Raw genomic sequence first — 11,596 nt, 5'->3', positions numbered from 1 at the left:
AGATCGGCTCACAGACCGCAGTGAGTCGTGCTATGAACCGACTGATATACTGAACCTGCCCCAGGAATCCTCTCACTTCTTTCTCATTCTTTGGCGCCGGCATTTCTTGTATGGCCTTTACTTTGTCGGGATCCACCTCAATCCCCTTGTTACTGATCACATAGCCTAAGATCTTCCCCGATGAAACGCCAAAGAAGCACTTCTTTGGGTTCAACCTTAGCTTGAATTCTGCAATTCGGGCCAAAAACTTCTCAAGTGCAGCGAAATGCCCCTCTCTCATCTCTGACTTGACCATCATGTCATCCACGTAGACTTCCACCTCTTTGTGTATCATATCATGGAACAGTGCCGTAGCCATCCGTTGATAAGTTGCCCCGACATTTTTCAAACCGAATGGCATTACTCTATAGCAGTATGTTCTCCACTCAGTTGTGAATGAGGTATTTGCCTTGTGCTTTTCTGCCATTTGAACTTGCATGTAGCCCATAAAGCCGTCAACATTCGTGTGCAAGACGCTCGATGCTGCACTGTCGATTAATACATCGATGTGAGGCAATGCGAATTCATCTTTGGGGCAAGCCTTGTTGAGATCTCTATAATCGACCCACATTCTCACTTTACCGTCCTTCTTCGCGATTGGCACTACATTTGCGACCCAAGGGGGATAGTCAATTACTTCGATGAACCCTGCTTCTAATTGTTTCTTCACTTCCTCTCTGATCTTATCTGCCCATTCCGGCCTCATGCGTCGGAGTTTCTGTTTCACGAGCTTAACATCGGGGTATATTGGAATACGGTGAGTTACGATTGATTGATCGATTCCTGGCATGTCTTCGTATGTCCAAGCAAACACTATTTCGTATTTTTTAATTATTCTCTCAAATTCTTTCCTCTCTTCAATAGTTAATTCTTGAGAAATTTGTATAAGCTTAGGATTTTCATCCGTGCCAAGATTGAAAGTTGACATTTCTATTGTATTGATTTCAAATGTAGGCATGTTATATGAATGAGAATGCATGGAATGATCAGAATCAACATCAAGCAAGTAAGCAAAATCAGAATTCATTTCATTGATAGTGTTGGCGAGTACATCATCGGATTCAAATAAAGCAGTAATACAATTGTCATCAACAGGGCTCTCGGGTTTCTCATAAGCCTTGGAGGTGTTGGGCTCGTCCGCCGCTCCCACAGTTGCCTCAATAGTGATGACCTGCTCCTCGGCATTCAGATCTAACATCATGATCTCCTCGACGAAGCAGCTTGCCTCTCCTTTGCCCCAGCTGGTGACGTCATTGAAGATCTCAAAGCCCGGCAGAATCTTTCCTTCGGCGCTAGTCCATGACTCGGGAGTCCCAGAATAAACCTTCTCGTGTCCCTCATTCATAGAATACTTCTTTAGGCCCACCTTTCCTTCACCACCTGTGTTGGATGGACCTCCCAGCTCATATCCCAAACCCCTTCGGGTTTTCTGACTCTTGAAGTCCGGAGATTCTGGCAACCCTTGATGGTGTGCTCCCAAGCCCATACTGGGGATGAAACCCCCTTTCATCATCTTCACCACATCGGTGGTCATGCTAGACTCGTAGATCCCAGAAACCTGGAATCCGGAGAAAAGCTGAGGCTCAATTCCCAATGCAGCCACTGAACTCAACTTCTCAGCTCTAATCGTCACTATCTCCTCCCCAAAGGGGAATTTGATCATTTGGTGGAGCGTGGAGGGCACACCTCCTAGCTTATGGAACCATGGGCGTCCCAACAACACAGCAAAGGTCACTGGTATATCCAGCACAGTGAACTCAGTTTCTTCCTCATGCGGCCCTACCTTCACCTAGGCCTTAAAGACTCCTTCGATGTGCCTACGACTATCATCATAAGCCCTGATCACGGTTTCTGAGGCAGTCAAATCTCCTCTTTCTACTCCCAATTTGGACAAGAGTTTCAGCGGGCAAACATTAATGGCCGATCCATCATCAACCATTACACAGCTGGTTTTTTTCCCATTAATTTCAGCTCGGATGTATAAAGGCTTGTTGTGAGCCTTCCCCTCTTTTGGGAGATCTTCATCGGTGAAGGTGATTTCAGTTCTCTTTCGGGCCATGATTTCCCCTACTAGTGCCGTCGGCTCAGTATCGGTAGAGATGACCAAATTCTGCAACTCTTTCATCCAATTCTCGTGGTGGTACTTAGAATGGCACAAGACTTCCCACACCGTAGACTTAGCTTGTGTTTTCTTCAACTGCTCGAGGACTTGGTCATCTGGCTTGGGAGCCGATCCTTCCCCTATTTCTGTCTCAACCATGGGTGCCTTCCCTTCGGCCACCCGACCTGATCTTGTCATAACGGCGATCTCCGGCTCATCATCAGATTCATCCCAAATATTGATAGGAACTCTCTGATTAGCATCTTCCTCATCCGAGGAACTTTCCCAAATGTCCACAACCATCAGATCGATTACGTGAGGGACGTTTGAATTCAAATACAAGGGATCCGCTGATCCATACACAGCCTAGCCTATCAAATCATCATAGTCCCTGAGGGACACTCTGTTCATCCTTCTTGCCGCCATCGGAATTACGCCTCTTTGTATGCACATGAGCTGCACCTTATCACTCATCGTCTCTTGACACTGCTCGTAGTGGTACCTCCACCTCTTAGCGTAATCCACAAACGGTTCCTCGGGGAATTGCCTGATCCTATCCAGATCTTTCAGGGATCCCGTCCATGGAACATACATTTCATACCTCGACACAAACGCATCCCGAAGAGGTATCCAATGACCCATTTCTTCCTCTGATAGGCCTTGGTGCCACAACAAGGCTTCTCCCATGAGAGTTTCCGGGAAGTGTTGATGTAACTCACATTGAGGGAACCCAGCGTCATACATATGGTTGCAGAACAACCTTGCATGCTCCACGGGATCCCGATATCCGCCATACTTGGGCATTGCTAACACTGCTTCAGGCGTCTCGTAAGAGGGCGAGTCGGGTGTTTGCTCCACAAGCATCCACATTGTATATTCCTTAATGAACCTCTTGGTCATTGTGGCCCAATCGCACTTGATACGCATCGGGAGAGACATATACCACATTAGCGGCTCCCCCATCAGTGAAATGCAAAACAGACTGGTGATCTCTTCTTCCTTGAAACCCAACGGCCCCATGGCCGACAAGTAGAAGTGAAGGTGCTCCATTGGATCCTTGTTTCCATTGTATTTACTGACAGCTGGCAACAGATGCTTAATAGGCCCAATTTGCAGCGCAAAACACTCTGCGGTCCTATCCTTAGCTTTCTTGTACTTCTCTAGGAATAAATCGGACAACTGTTCCCAATCATGCTTGCAGGAGTCAGGCAATGAGTGGAACCACCCCAAAGGCTCGCCTATTAATGAATGGTGGAACCACTGAGCAATCTTGTCCACCCCAAAGGATTCAACAAACATATCATGCATATACTCACGCAAGTGCATATCGGGATTCTCTCCTCCACTGAATAGACTCAATTCTGGCACAATAGTTCGAGACGACCCTTCCCCAGTCTCTTCGGCACTATTTTCATCATACGGTGCTCCGCCGTCTAACCCTTCATCCATCGGTTCACCCTCCTGCTCCTTGCCAAGGAAGGACACATATAAACCATTTCCAACATTACCCTTCTCATCGGAGTCCAACAACTCCTCTTCATTTTCCCCGAAGGATTCCATGACTAAACTTGCTCCGAGCCTAGACCCGATCATGCTCACCCTATGGTTAGGCAATGGATTACGCCTAGTGGAAGGGTTCGCTGACGAAGGAACAGCTATCTTCTTTTCCTCAATCAAATCCTGAATCTCGTGTTTCAGTCTCTCACAGTTCTCAATAGTGTGCCCATAATTACTGTGGAACTCGCAGTATCCCCTAGCTTGTATCTGCGGAGTAGGCGGTGCTTTGTTATAAGGAGTGAGGGCTTTCAACAATCCCTTCTTCTGCAACCGTTCGAAAACTTTTGCATAGGTTTGATCAAATTTGGCGAACTGCCTCTTCTCGATAGCATTAAGATCAAGCACTTTCATTGCGGCCGATTCTGTGCTCGCGCTTGGCCCTCCGGCACTATATCCAGAGTTTGTCCACTTGGTATAATCTTTCTTCGGCTCTCTGTCCCCCTCGACTGTCAAGGCGCAGCTATACATTTGATTGAAATCGGTAAAAGGCATATACCGCAGCTCATTCTTAATATATGGCAATGTGTTGCCAATTACCATTCGGATCTGATCTTGCTCAAGCGGCTTTTGTTTCATAACTGCCGCCTTGGCTCTCCACCTCCTCACAAAATCGGAAAAAGACTCACCAGTTTGCTGCTTAGTGCTCTCTAGCTCTTTTAGCGTAACCTCAAGCATAGTGTTGAAACTATATTGGGCGATAAATGACTTTGCCAACTCCTTCCAATCCCTCTTTGTTACCAACGGCAACGCATGAAACCACACGAGGGTAGCCCCCTCCAGGTAAGTATTGAACAATCCAAGAACTTGTTCCTCGGTCAAGATCGTGTGTTTCATCACTGCGACATACTAGTTCATGTGAGCAGTAGGATCCCTAGTTCCATCGAACTTCTTCATGTCCGGGAGCCGGAATTTCAAAGGCAAAGCAGTTGCCGACAAACAATTCTTCAAATTATAAAAGTCCTGACTTCCGGAGCTTCCCCCACGCAGATCCTGCACCTCCTGAGTAATGTGCTGCTTCCACTCCTCTTCCTTAGCCTTCTCTTTCTCAAGCTGTTTCTGGATATAATCCTGATAGTCATCCTCGTTCCCGAAGCGGGGACCGGTGTTCACTTCATTCTCAGCGCGCTTACTACCACTTTTGTTATCCTTCAACGCCAGCTCAGCTAGCTGGGCCAAAATTGCGGCCAACTGATCATTAATGTTGTTCACAGAGTTTTCCAATTCGGCCACTTTTTCATCGGTCGCAGACATACTGGCCGAAGACTGAGTATACTCGGACGAAGATGATTCAGAAGCCACAACTGCTGACTCGGAACTGTCAATCTGTAGCTGATCAAACCGCCTGACTAGCCGGTTACTCTCGCGAAACCACAACCGCTTAATGATGAAGTCTGCGTGAACGACATCCATTAGTATGTATGCATGATTTTATATGCATGATTCGTGGTGTGTGCGTTTATTTATTTACGGATATATAAGATAAGAAGAACAAACGTCAATCTAATTACACGTATCACAACATTTCTCTTCCACCCTTATTCCTCCACACACTCGACGGTCCAAGTCTCTTTCCTAGGATTTTGGTTTGGGGCTCACATTACGGTCCAGGGGACGCGTGATGCCGACGATTATTGCAGAAAAAGTAAATCATCTATCAGACAATACAGTTTGTTTTGATGTATCAACATTCAGTGACTAAGATATCGACCAAATTGGATTGTCCTTTCGAATAACTCGTCCCTCATCATTTTGCGAGATGCATTAGTTCGGGTTTTGATTCCCTTTTGAGCGTATCTCAGATTTAGACGCGGTACGAGTTATTCTTCTGGTTCAATCGTTCGTTATTGATAATGACTCGTTCCCTTTTATTCGCGTGGGTTCGTGTCTCGATTTTTGGATTACAACGGGATCTTTTTGGATCTATCGAGAGACGTAACCACGTGTTTATTTAGTGATGAAAGAACTTTTTATTTTAAGGAACGGACTCATCGCGTAACGTGTTTGTTTTTAGCGTTAAGAATCTGTTTGCTCGTTTTGGCTACGTAAAAAGACGGCGAGTCTTATTTGAGCGCACGGTAATCTTTCGGCTAGCAACAAGTTTTTATTTCTTCCAATCTACGGGATATATCACCCTAGCGTGGTTATAGAAAATCAACGTTTCGTTGAATCGCATGCTTATTCGAAGCAGGGATATTACCGTTCTTTTTTCATTTAGGCACGAGTTAAGAAAACATGCATGTCGGGCCATATTTCTTGTAGTTTGGTAACGGTCGAAATGATCGAGCCATTAGTCAAAACCCACAGTCTCGTCCATATGGTGAAATCATGCGGTTTCTTGTCTTAATTCGGCTTCGTGATTTTAAACGGCGTATTTAACGACATTGGTTCATTTTCTTTAACTACTCTCAGGATTGACATATATCGTAGATACAGAATGATTTTGGTCGTTTGTTGATTTTTGCTTTTCTTTTATTTTCTTAGTCACTTTTTGCGGATACGTCCATTTCTCTTAAGAACAACACAAGGCGTAACGTAAGAGCTCATCTTTTATTCGGAAGGGACGAGCCACATTTGCGAATCTCTTTACGTTACAACGGGGTTGTTCGAAACAGAAATGTTCTTTGTTTTCGTTTTGTCATAATCTCGTTTTATCCAACCTATTTAAAGAATGTGAATAACGGCTACTGTTAATATAGTCTTTTGAATCGAGATATAACTATCCTTAATACCAAACCGATTCATACTAATACATGTTTACGTCATAACGCATTTCCTGAACATGTGCCTTCTTCGGGACACGGAAAGGGACCAGGCGGGTCAGACAAGTTCATTCGTACGAGATGACTAAGTCATCTTTAGTTCGAATCGTTTCGATGTTTTGGGGTAGTTTGTATATCGGTTTAAGAGTATATATTAACGTATCGTTTCATTTTCTTTACGTATTTTAGGATTAGACACGTATCATGGCAATTTTGAAAACACGAACTGATTCATTTATCACATCAAAAATGGTAACAGGTAATCCTATGGCAACTTCTAAGGCTACTATATGCTGACACGGCTGATCGCGGGACCTCACATGACCGCACAAATTCGCCCCTAACGAATGGATGGGGACCCTTTGGCGCCTTACTGTAAGGGGGAACTTACACTAGCCTCTTTCGAGCGACGAATGGACTCTCGCTAGAGGTTTCGCGGAAATTACCCAAAAGGTTTGCAATAATGCGTATGAATGCATACGAAAAGAAATAATACGATCCGTCCCCGTTAAGGGCTTAATACACGCCTTCCGGAACCAAATTTCTCGCTTCCCCAGCAGAGTCGCCACTTGTTAGACAAGGTGCCGATGGCCTCGCCCGGGTGGACCGGGGGGTGGACACCTCATGGCGACGTAAGCGGTGATTGGCGACGAAAGCAACCAATCGTGGAATCAAGCTGCTCGGCAGGACCGGAGCTCGGAGTATGGAAGAGTCGCCACCCACGAATGGGAAAATGAACACTGATCCCTTGCGGGAGACCGGTGAGGGTTCGGGAAACTTAGGTACGAGCCGAGAAGGCTAGATCCTTTCCGGAGAAAGGCTACTAGGCACCCTGACATCGCCCGGTTATGAACCACCGGCCTCCTACTCAGCGTGTTAGGCAATAACGGACTAATCACATATTTCTTTAAGTTTAAAATTCATTTGAAACCTTTTCTTTCTGATTTTGAAAAACCGTTTTGAGCATGTCATTAAAAGCCATTTTGGTAAAGAATCACCCATTTTGCATAAATTTAAAATACATAGGAGAGAGAGGGGGAGAAGAAAGAATTGATTTATTCACAGTGTGATTTTATGCTTCAAACTATACACCAATTCTAAACTAATCTCATTCCCAAAAAACGAGTTTATTTATATGATTCGTACCTTAATCGTCGTTGGAGCGATTTAGGTACGTTTTAAAACCCCGTTAATTTACATAACATCGACTCGAATCGCCGTTGGAACGACTCGAGCGTTTGAAAACGTGAGATAAGAAGTTTTAACCAAAAACGTGGTTAAGCATACAAGTCCATTTATTTTTGTACAAAATCATTTAGACAAGAAAACGATTCAAAACTCTATTATTTACAAATAGAAAATGATTTTAATTACAAGGTTCGCTCAATCCGCCGTTGGAACGGATTAAGGTTTCAACACGTGATATTTTGGAAACGGTTTAAAAATGACAAAGAAAACGTTATTTACACTTTAGGAATATCTAGAAAAGCTTTTAATTTAAACAAACAACTTGAAATCTCTTTTTGTCTTTTATTTTTCCCTTTTCACTCAATTAGCCCTGACTTGAACATCATTACAATAATTAACAAATCAAGGCCAAATTTACCCAATCAAATATATTTAAAATATATACAAAAATAAAATAGAAATACATATATATACATAGTTTTATCTAAAAATAAGGATATATCTATAGATAAAAATGAGTAAGAAATACTATATGATATAATAAAGAAAATGAGAAAGAATACTAAAAATAATACATTTTTTATTCTAGTTAAAGCTATGTAAAAATAATGGGCAAAAATCCCAAAATAAGAGAATATCATTTATCCCAAAATGGTTTCACCTAATAATAGCTAATATAACCCAAACAACCCAAAAACTATATATATATATATATATATATATATATATATATATACACATATATTACTTTATAACATTAAATCCAAACAAATTAAATTTCAACATGAAATAAATAGCTATATAATACATAATTAATAGTTATAGGACTTGAAAATAATTTTTATAAACATATTACATAATTAAATACATAGGTACACAAGTATAAGTATCAAAAAGTTGAGAAAAGAGGGTTAAAAGGGTGATTTTCGGATTTCAGCAGATTACCGACGGAAAATCCGTCGCTAATCTGCTGTTAGTGACAGAGATGACAGAATATCAGAAACAGTCCCTATACTTTCCAGATTTATTCAAATGCTTTAGATTAGATCTATTCTATCGTTTTGGACCTCCGAACTACCAAAATATGATCATAGTCTATAACGGAGACTCCTAAAACGATGTTTTATTTTTAAACGTTATTTAGAAATATTTTCAAAACTTATAATTACAACGTTTTTTAATCCCGAACTACCTTTGAGTCGGATCACGGTTCGTATTGGGATATTAAAACGAGGTTTTTTATTTCAAAAACAAAACCAAATGTTTGTTTAACACGAGTCGAAAATTAAATAAATACGGAATAATAAATAAAACATGATAAATAAATAATTAACTAAATAAATAAAACTTTAGAATAAATAAATAAATAAAATGAATAAATAAATAAATAAATGAAATAAATAAAACGAGTCTAGTTCTCGGATAATACCTCAAGATCAGTATTGACAGCTGAAGTCGGTTGATTCCACGAGTTACGATTTTTGTGTTTTTCGGTGTTTTTAGTAAAATTTTAACTTTTAGGAAATTCGGATTTTTTAGGAAAAAAAATGTTTTTTTTCCCAAAAAAAATAACTTTCTCTCTCTAAAAAATGTTTTAGAGTGAGAAGCTCCAAAAATCCTCCCTCCCTAAATGCATGGGGATCCGTGCCTTTTATACGCACGGATCCAAAAAAAATTTGCGCGTAGCCCGAAGGGCGTCGGGCTACGCCCAAAATGGTTGGGCGGACGCCTAACCAGTGTTGGGCGAACGCCCAACATCGGTTGGGCGGACGCCCAACTTCTGTTGGGCGTACGCCTAACCTCTATTGGGCGCGCGCCCAACAGACGTTGGGCGTTCGTCCAACGTTGGTTGGGCGTTCGCCCAACGTCGTTGGGCGTCCGCCCGATGGATGTTGGGCGCACGCCCAACGTAGGTTGGGCACGTGCGCCCCGCGCTGCCGGGCGCGCGTCCAACTGCCGTCGGACGCGCGCCGGCTGCCGCTAGGCGCTCGCCCAACGCCGCTGAGCACCCGCGAGCCGTCCACTCGACGACCGCAACCCCTACAGATCCTCTCGTGATTATTATTATTATTATTGCTTTAAATTATCGGAACCAACCGCTTCAACCGTCTTGTTATGGGTTTTCGTCACAGGTCCTCCGACTTGGTGTCTACATCAGCATAAGGCATCACTTCATCAGAGACCATATACTCAAAGGAGAGATCAAGCTGACCTATGTCCCAACGGATGAGCAGCTTGCTGATATCTTCACCAAGCCACTGGCTCGTGAACAATTGAACATACTTAGAGAAGCTATCGGTATGTTCAATCCACTTCAATAAATTCTAAGTATAATTCATGCTGAGTGTTTTGATTACATGCTGAGTGGCTATGCATGCTGAGTGATTTTACCATGCAAACTTATAAAACTGACCGATACACTCAGCACTTGAACTGCTGAGTAACTACGTTGCTGAGTAAAGCAACTTACACAATTAGGGTTTGCACGAGCATTTAAGTAGCCTCTAGGATGATGTAAGCGTCATCATTACTAAAACCATGCGTCGTTTCTCGCAATTAATGTCAGTAATAACTGACTATCGATGGTTCAAATTCCCATCGTTCTTCCCGACCTATCAAATCAATGCTTACCGGCTATAAATAGTGAAAGATCTCTCACTATTTACTTTCTACGCTTGATTTTCGCACTCGAACTCTCTCTCTCTGTCTCAAATCCCAAATCTCTAAGCATTTCTAAAGAAGTCTTCAAGAACACCATGTCTGATTCCCAGAATCTCTCCGATGACCAATACGAAGACAATCTATCAGATATCAACCCTGGCTCTCTAACTGAGCAGGAACATGCAGAAACTTCTGATGATGAAAATCAAATGGGTCACGGTCAGCACGACAAACCTATGGATGAAGTCAGCATCCTCGGGATTGACCCCAACACGGAACACTCAACTCCTTCTAAGAAGAAGAAGAAGGACAAGGGAAAGAACCCTCAGGAGAGGACCTTTAAATCCGTATTCTCTGATGTTGAGAACCTCGAAGTCATCCCTTCACGATGGTTCTCCAAGAGCTTCGTCGAAGCTGAGAAGCCCTACAGCGACTGGATATCCAAGAACGGATGGACCAAACTCTTTTCTCTCAGCGGCCTGACCTACCCAAGGCTAGTGACTGAGTTCTACTCAAACTTACTGGTGGCACAAGACGATGTTGATTTCATGGTCACATATGTAAATAAAAAACAAATCATCATCGATCCCTCATACCTGTCCATTCTCTTAGATCTAAAGACGGAAGGAGCTGAATTAAGGAAAACCAATGATTATAAACGAGCTAAGTACAAAGCTGAGTTCTGTAAGCCAGAAGGTCACGTCGGTGAAGTATCATGCACCTCACTTAGTCAGCATCAAAGACAAGCTCACTATCTCCTGACCAACTACCTGTTCCCAAAGGTCAACTCCACATCTTCCGCATCCAACTTCGAGCAGTGCTTCCTCTAGCACATGCTAAACTACAAACCTCTAAACATGCATGTATTTCTGATCGGAGCATTTCAACGAAGCACTAAAGCTCTTCGTTTGGGATCGCTCATCACCGAAATCCTCAAGGATCATAAGATCAGCTTCAAAGGCGAGGAGAGTGTAGTAGGGACAGAAATCATTGTTGAGATCCTAGCTGGACTAGCACACAGTCTTCCTTTCAAATCCAAATCGAAGAAAGGAAAGGATAATGTGGATGAAGAGGAGGATGAGCTGCCCAGTAAAGGGAAGAAGAGAAAGGTAGACACATCAGCTGCACCAAAGACTATGTCGGCACTCCAAACTGCCAAAAGAATTAAAGTGGTACTGGCCAATCCCACTCGAGCTGAGCCTGCTAAGAAGAAAGCTGACCTATCTAAGCCTTCCTAAAAACGACCCGCAGCTTTCCAAGAAGCTGAGGATGAGCATGAGGAAACTGAGCC

This window comes from Euphorbia lathyris, chromosome 2, assembly GCF_963576675.1.
Source record: "Euphorbia lathyris chromosome 2, ddEupLath1.1, whole genome shotgun sequence".
NCBI classification, from domain to species: Eukaryota; Viridiplantae; Streptophyta; class Magnoliopsida; order Malpighiales; family Euphorbiaceae; genus Euphorbia; species Euphorbia lathyris.
This window is presented reverse-complemented; position numbering follows the sequence as displayed.